The sequence below is a fragment of the Vicia villosa genome, linkage group LG2 (genome assembly GCF_029867415.1).
Source record: "Vicia villosa cultivar HV-30 ecotype Madison, WI linkage group LG2, Vvil1.0, whole genome shotgun sequence".
Classification (NCBI taxonomy): Eukaryota; Viridiplantae; Streptophyta; class Magnoliopsida; order Fabales; family Fabaceae; genus Vicia; species Vicia villosa.
The window spans coordinates 208,086,988-208,095,321 of record NC_081181.1 but is presented as its reverse complement, the minus strand read 5'-3'; the positions used below and the strand labels follow the sequence as shown (position 1 = coordinate 208,095,321).

At 32.7% G+C, this 8,334-nt stretch overlaps 1 pseudogene; it reads left to right on the top strand.

Annotated features, from left to right (window-relative positions):
• The first annotated feature begins 3,915 nt into the window (after positions 1 to 3,915).
• Positions 3,916 to 7,375, top strand: LOC131648079 (universal stress protein PHOS32-like; annotated as a pseudogene).
• Positions 7,376 to 8,334: the final 959 nt, after the last annotated feature.

Below are 8,334 nucleotides of genomic sequence, written 5' to 3'. Positions count from 1 at the left end.
TTATACTGGTATTGTAGATACTCAGGTAGAGTAGCACTAGATGCTACTTGTTCGAAGGATTGACGTTAGTGTCTACTTCTTTATATTTATTAATGAGTTTAGTTTTTCTACGGTGTCGCTGAGACAATGTAACATCTATTTGTTATTTTCTAAGACTTATGGATTTTATTTATTTATGTTGAGATGTTTTGAATTGAGATAAAATGATTTGAATTTCCGTTGCGTTGTTATAAGTTTTGTGAGGAGAATGTTATTTGAGAGAATGTATGGCATCCTTGATGTTTGAATATGAAATTTGCATGCTTTTATTTAAATAAGAGTTTTAGGGGTTTAGGGTGTTACATACATCACTTATGAAGATATGTTTCCTACTTTGATAAAAATGTTTAATGGTAGTCTCAACTACAAAGATGAGACCATCAAATATAAGGTATGTAAGCAAGAAATTTCTTTATCTCTTGAAAGTAGGTTGAGATTTGCAATGTTCCTTCACAGACTCCTTACAAGTCAGATGATATGGAGTCATGTGAAAAAATTTAATTTTGATTGTGCATCTCAATCTCTCATATCAATCTAAATAAGGGATTATTTTTTTCCAGTCACTGTTGGTTTTGTGTGTTTAGATGCTCATCTCATTCATTATGTGGCGACCATTGTTCTCACCCTTAGAAATTTAACCTGGGGAAAGTCTCCAAATACAATGGTGTTTTAACTTGGTTACTAGCTAACAAGGTTGAAAAAAATGAAGCTAATGGGGGGATATATCAAATAATAGAAACTCGGAGAAAAAGGAATGTGTGGTTACCATATGGAGACCTGATAACGAAAGTTATGGGACACATTGGCTTTAACCTTGAGGACAAAGAGTCAATTGATATCTCAACAAGGATAAGTATGCATACTTTGGATCATATGCATATGACCATCAACAACGGAGTATTAATACAAAAAAAAACCCTAAAGTAATGGGATGTGCTCAAAGTCAACAAGCTACAACTCAACAACAAGTTCCCAAACAAGGATTCCCTTCAAATTTGGGAGATTTTGTTAATGAGATCTCTAGACTTCAACTTGAATAAGTCCTCCTCAACACCATCATCCAGAACTAGCATGCTAACACCGTATTGCAAAACCAGACAAATGCGAAGATTGATTACGTGGCTCACAAGCTTGCTGAAACCGAAATGCCTCTTCCAGCTGGGTTATTTAGTGATGATGATGAGAGCAATGACTAGTCTTTGGGTGCTTTCCTTATTTTGTTGTTTTCATGTTTTGTTTTTCCTTCATGTTATGAATATTTGATTTTTATAACTCCTTTATGAATGATTAATGTTTGATATCAATTTTGTTTCCTTCTATTAATAATTAAGTATCTTTAATCAAATGCTTCTTCTTTATTATTGCCTATATCTTTAAAAATTACCTTGATTTCCCTTAAATATTTTTCTCCTTTTTATAGTGGCATATGTGCTTGCCTATACTTTTCCTGTTTTTTTTTAATTATTTCAAAAGGGATGAAGTATACTCTCAAAAGAGTATAATATGCTCTTTTTATCTGTGAGAAAAATTTTAATCACGTCAACTCTTTACCAACAATTTTTTGTTTACCACCTCCCTGAGAGATACATTGTCATCATAAAAAAAGGGAGAATGAAGATCCATGTGCTTGTAGGTATTCTATAACTAAAGTTTTGATGATGACAACTAACGATGCAGCAGTTTTAAAGACAAAAACTGCATATATCAGATGTCTTGTGAATAATAAGAGTTCTCAATGATAATAGGAGTTTACTTCACTTGTCAAAGTAAATCTTTTGATGTTGCCACTTGATCAAGAAGACATCTCAAGCCTCATGAGTCGTAAGATTCAAGTTCCAGTTTAAGTGCTAAGTCATGGATGTATCCAATAAGGAACATTGAAGATCTGAAGTTGTGAAAGCGTGAAAGCTCGCTAGTTCTGCTTTTCACATCTTAGAGTAATCATTTAAAATGTAAAAGGTCGGGAGTAAGTCTTGACGTACAAAACCATCTATTATTTTTAAAAAAAATCTCTTGAAAACCTATTTATCCTTATTTAGAATTGATTGAGAAATATTTCTAATCAATTGGGGAAGTTTTTACATCGCCTAATCAATTAAGAACTTGGTCCAATTGATTTGAGCGAGATAAGTTACCTTTTAATCAATTAAAGGGTCCTTTATGCTATTTCTGATGCACATTTCTCTTCATCTATGTCTTCTTTATTTAGTTTTGTTGCATTTACCTCTATGTATTTGTCACGTTTAAAATAATTGTTTCAGATAAACACAGTCTTTGTAAATTGATTTCAATATTAATCAACATTATCCACACTCTCCTCTTGTATTTTGAGTCACTTGGCTGACATAAAAGTCCTGCATAAAATTGTTCTCAATCAAATAAAAGTAAAGAAGAAGATTAATTACTACTAAAAGTTATAAAAAAAATTTAGTTATCTATCTGATTATGCAAGTCGAGGAAAATGCATTTAAAGAAAATAACTTGCATTAATTGGTAGTGCCTAGTACCAATGAGGATCAGACAACTTATGAGGATGCTCAAAAGAAATAAATATGGAGGAAGACCATGGATGTGGAGATAGAAATCTATTAAAGCAACAATATTTAACAATTGTCAACTCATTGTAAAGGAGTAAAGAAGATTGGAGTAAAAATGGATTTGTATGACAAATACATTAGAGAAGGGAAGGTTGAGAAGTACAAAACAAGATTGGTAAAAAAAAGGTTATTCTCGACAATATGATATTAAATATAAAAAAAATTTGTTCATGTTTCAATTATATATCAAGAGTGCATTACTACATGGTGAGATTCATTCATGAAAAAGTTTTTGTTAAGTAACCTTTAGGGTATTAAAAAGAAAATGATGAGCTAGTGTACCAATTGAAAGAAGGAACTCTATAGGTATAGAGATGCGCCAATTTTTTCGTATAACAAAATTTAATCACGTATAACAAAATTTAATTATATTTTTGTCAGTAAGTATTTGAAAAGTGACCCATGAGCACACACTCAGTGTGAAACATGGATATGATTGCAAAATATTGTTTGCTAGTCAATATGTTGAAGATCTCATATTCATAAGGAATGATGAACTTTCATTAGCATATTTCAAACACTCTTTAGAGAAAATGTTTTCCATGGCCGAATTATGAAGAATGAGCTACTTTATTATATTGAAGTAGGTTAGAATAAGTGAAATATTCATTCATCATCAAAAATATGCGAAAGAAATGTTGTAGAGATTTAGTATGATAAATTCATCTTACTATAAAGATGATCTCAGTCTAATTATGCATGTGATCATAATGATAATAAAATTCATAAGTTAACTAATTTTTAGTCTCGTCTTATTTTCCCAAAGTTAAAAAAATTAATAAGATGAATTATGTTTTTCTATAGTCAAATCTCTGCATTCAAACTTAAATTTACTTTTTATGAATCATGCAATCAAGTTAAGATGGTTAATACATATTGATAGCAGGAATGCAGCAAAATTCCAACCAACGCATTCAGTTTCTAATATGACATAACAAAATATAACACCATTTAGTTTAATTACACATTAGACAATCATTGAAGGAAAAGATCATACAAAATTCAACCACGTTAAGAAAGAAAGAATAGAATTGGAAGAAACCACTTCTTAGTCTTTGATTCGGTACTTCTTCAATTTTGATTTATCTTTAAATTAGTGCTATTTAGTACAACACAATTTGAAGAATAAATGTAAGAATTCAAACGTGTCACTATTTTAAAGATTAATTTTTAATTTAATTTATTTTTTAATAAGAATCATAGTATTGTGATGATAATTAATGATTGAAATTTATTCTTGTATATTTTCTTTTTTCTTTTTCTTACTAAGAAGCACTTTCCTTATCTTTAACCCTAACTCTCTCTCCGGTGACTAAAATCGTAATTTTCTCCATACACCGCAACATGAACCCACAATCACCGGTTTGGCCCGAACCGGATCACCCGGCTCGATTCGCCCTACCACCCGGTTCTCATCGCAAAGTCGCGATCGCCGTTGATCTAGCGACGAAAGCGCCTATGCCGTTCGATGGGCCGTTCAATACTATCTTCGTTCAGGCGACACCGTGATCCTCCTCCACGTCCGTCCAACCAGCATCCTCTACGGTGCCGATTGGGGGGCCGTTGAAAAAACCCTAAACATCAACGGCGGCGATTCCTAAGAGGAATCACAGCAGAAAATCGAAGACGAATTCGCCAATGTCATGGCGACGAATGCGAGCGACCTCGCGCAACCGTTGGTTGAGTCGGAAACTCCGTTCAAGATCCACATTGTGAAGGATCATGACATGAAGGAGAGGTTGTGTTTGGAGGTTGAGAGGCTTGGATTGAGTGCTGTGATCATGGGGAGTCGGCGATTCACTGCGGCGAAAATATCGTCTACGGGTAGACTGGGAAGTATGAGTGATTATTGTGTTCGTCACTGTGTTTGTCCGGTTGTTGTTGTTCGTTATCCTGAAGAGAGTAATGGTGGTGGAGTTCAGGGAAATGATGATGTTGGCGTTGGTGAAAAAGTGGAACATCTTCCTGTTCCTGAGGAAGAACACGAGGAGTATCATGATGTTAATGATGAACAGAAAGGTTTACTCTTTAAATCTTAAACTTTCAACCATTTTTTATATCTATTTGCATTTTGCTTACAAAGTATATTTTCAGCAATGTAGCATAAACACTTCTGGAAAAAATATGTGTCTGAAACTCACATCGATAGTTGTGATTGCGATTAGTTTATTCATTTTTTCAAATTATTTCTTGTGTCAATGTGTTAGTGTCATGTCATGTTTTTGGTGTTCTTGCTTCATGTGTCATGTTTATAATAGAGAGGAGTTTAAGAATTTCTAGGAATAATGGATTTTTAGAAACAATAAAAATGGTGTTTTTGAGTTTCTTTAAATTTCTTAAATTTTGAATTTGGTTTCAAAAACTGTGATAGAAAATAGTGAGAAAAGTATTGAATCTATATTCTATCATGTGATTCATGATTTGTTAGTTAAAGCGAAAATGAAAGCAGGAAAGTAAAACTTTTCATCTTTTTCATTTGGCTTTGAGTGGATTGTCATGTTTTGTTATGGATTTTTGGAGTTACATTGGTTGGGTCAGTGTTTGTTTTGCATTTTTCGTTTTTGCAAGTTGGCATTTTGCTATGATAAAGATCATATGTTTAGGTGGAAGAGGAATGCCATCGTTTTCTGGCTAGTATGATTTGATTTTGCATATAGGTACCTAAGATGTGGGAGAAACTATTGGTTGGTCTTGAATCCAATAGAGCTTTGAATGTGTGTAATAGAAAAACTAACATTTCGCTTTAGTTGTTTTGCCAATAATCCTATTCTAGTAAGTAACAAGATGGCCCAGTGTTATCGGTGGCAGATGGCGGACATCTGCCATTTTTAGCTTCCATATCCCCTATAAAAAGGTACAGTGCCGCCATGCTTCACAAATTAGCTATGGAGGTTGTCAAAATCCACCACTGCAATCTCCCGTGGTCGATATTTGACAACACTGAAATGACCAAGTCAAGTAATAGCATGAAACGAAGTGGACATGAGAGCATACTAAAGAGTTAGACACATCAGTATTTAAGCACTGGTTTACAGGAAAGATGAGATGTAGTGTATGGTTCTGTTTTTCACGAGTACCAGTGTGGGCCGACAAAAAAACTTGGCTCGTTATACTTTTGGGAAAATGTTTGTTTGGAACCACCAGAAAAAACAAACATGCACCTGGAAAATGGGCATGCATTATTATAGATAAGTATAGGATGGAAGATGTTTTAGACGCCAATAGGATAGGAGATAGGATTATACCTCTAAGGAATAGTGGGACTAGAAACTTTTAACGTTATCCGTGTAATTGCACCATAGTAGAGATTGAATAGCAACACAAGGTATAACTCTAAGAGAAATTAGAAGATTTAGTCCAATAAAAAGTTTAAAGTAAAAATAAATTCCTAGGAGGTGATATAAAATAGCATGAACAATATTAATCCACGATAACCCAGATAAGACCTTAACTTTTTAACTGCAACTAATAATTGTGCCCTTTGGAATTCATTAGGGAACTGATCAGATCTTTTCTTCCTCTTTTTCATGCTGAATTCAAACTCAAGTGTATATACATTCTAAGTGTTGGTGAAAGCCAAGTAGTTAACACTGGACTTTTGATGACGAGTTTAGCATTACTTTGCTCCAGTTTGGTGGTTGACATGCTTAGTTGTGGAATTGTGGGAACCAACAATTTTGAATTTTTACCGACTTAGTTATGATAAGTCATGCGATAGTTTAGTCTTCTCAGTAAAAACCACCAAAGAATTGAACTGCTAAGCTCTCTCATGTAGCTTCTCCACAAGCACATATGAGCTTATAAGAGTTTCCTTTTTTTTTTTTGCAAGTTAGAAATCAAATACATTTCTCTGTTAAGAAAAACCCTCTTAATATTCTCAGCTTTACCATTGAGGTATCAAACCAAAAGAGATTATAAAAACTCTTTCTTTGGCGAAAGACAAGTTCTTCTATATCTGCTAAAATGCCGATTTCTGCAATTGTCAGAAATAAATTCTAAATATTGTTGTTCATATATGCCATCAAATCATAAAATAAACTAAATGTTGTATGGTTTTTTTCTTCCATTTTTAGAGGTTGTGCAAGCTATAATATATACATTTTGGTAAGTTTCTTCTACCTGTTTAACCTATTTATGTTTTGTGTGTGAACAGGTGCTTAAAGAGGGTACATAGCAATATCATTACCCTAATAACTTCAGGTAAGCATAAATAATGTCTGCAATTTGTGTAACCTTTTGATCCTTCCTCAAGTTTAAATACCTAACTGCTTTTGGGTCCCATGGGATTCAATTGCTTTGTAAAATATATATTTTTGGTGCTCTTTATGTATCCGAATTACTTTCTTCTGAGATATTTTATTTCGTGGTATAGGCATTCAATCTAATAAGTGATCTAATGTTAATTTTCAGAAAGTGGTCATAGCATCAAGACATGCGTCAAATGGAGAAGCATATGTTTAACTTATCTGAAAAAACTATACACTGTAAATAAATTGTTTGGTTGTTTGGAATTTGTATGCATCTAAAGAGTTTGTTTCAATAGTGACGGTTTGAATACGCCGTCTTTCAACTTCGATGATTGGATTTGAAGGCTCTTGATCCACTTCATGTTAGGAATCCAAGTGTAGATTTTAGAAACAAAGAAAACTTTGTTTTGTTGTCTTGTGTTTTATGTGTGTCATGTAAATATCTCTTACTCTGGTAGTACAGTTTATGAATTCTCATTTGTCTCAGAACAATACACATTTGGGGTTTGTTGTGTTGCATTATAATACAAGTTTCAGGTTGCACAATTTTTTCTAACTCTAAAATTAATATTGATAGAGGTAAGAATGATATAATGTTTAACAATAACAAAGGTAAACAGAATGCAAGAAAAGAAGAACGGAACCAATGTGTTTTAGTTGTGTTGTGTTGATTAAGTGGTGAAGTTTAAGAGTGGTTTTGTTTGAGAGAGAAAAAAAAAAAAAAAGATAAAGGCAATATGAATGGGAATGAAAATTTTCTAGAAAGAGAATGTTAGGTAGGGTTCTTCTCATCTTTGACTTTATCTTCATCTTCAACTCTATCTTCATAATGTGTCAAGTTGAACATCTTAATCGAAAAATATATGAATTTTCAATCCATCTTTCTAAGTTGCGGTTTTTTGTGTGAAGTAATCCCTCTAGTAGCTGAATGGTTCTATCTAAACTCATCCACTCATTTTAGTCTATTATATAAAGTCAACAATATTAATAAATAAATAAATAAATGGAAGATAGAGATTATTATATGAGACAAGATCCTCGAACCGGGTAGAGATATAAAAAAAAAATAAAAAATTGTAAGTTGATGTATTTTTTATTTGTCTCTAAATTATTTTATGAAATCCTTAATTGTTGAGTTTCATTCAATTTTAATTCTTGAAGTTAATAATATGTTAAAAAAAAAGAGGAGATGACAAAATTCTAGTGACACTAGTGTGACATGGCATGGAAGGAAGAAATCTAAAAAAAAAAATTTTTTTTTACAAAACATCTTTCTCAATCCATCTCTACACTCCATTTTTTTTCTCACCTTCAAATTTCATTTCTAACTTTTATCTTCATTTTATGTTTTGCAAAAAACACTACCTTTCCCTCTATTCTGTCTCATTCTTCACATAATGTTTCTGCTTCTCTTCTTATCAACCTTATTATCCATATAGTTCCATAAGTAG